A 559-nucleotide genomic window follows, 5' to 3' on the forward strand; every position below is an offset into this window, starting at 1 on the left:
AGCGCAGACCAGAAACACACAGGGCTACGAACAAGCACAGCACTTTCGTTAAACAAGCGTTGTCAGAGAGAATGCATGTAACCTGACGATTTCAAACACAATACAATACAAAATAATACTATTAAGTTTGTGTCACATGTGTTGGTCATTCGTCTGTTTTATCGTTTACTCCTTAAAAAAAAAAAAATGTAATGGAAATTCAAATGGTGAATCGAAGGCTAGTATTTTGTCGAGACAGCCAATCAAGAAGAGCCATGGGAATTTGTGAACGCTAATGTTAGGTCTGGTCTGACGCCTTATTTTAGCTTTTTGTAGATTGGTTGCAATGTGTTTCCTTGCAGGTTGTTTGTCAGACTTTATCAGTATGCCTAAATTAACCTGCCAGCCTTTTAGGTCTGGCATAACTGCTGTCTTACCCATTATGACAGAAAGTGACTTGCAACATGGAGGTGTCAGGGGATACTATCAGTCATGTGATGAATTAAAAACTGCGTGCCACCACAGATGGCAGGCCTTGAATTTTTTTGTTTTTGTTTTTGTATTATTCCTTTTTAACTGC

The sequence above is a fragment of the Polyodon spathula genome, chromosome 2, assembly GCF_017654505.1.
Source record: "Polyodon spathula isolate WHYD16114869_AA chromosome 2, ASM1765450v1, whole genome shotgun sequence".
Classification (NCBI taxonomy): Eukaryota; Metazoa; Chordata; class Actinopteri; order Acipenseriformes; family Polyodontidae; genus Polyodon; species Polyodon spathula.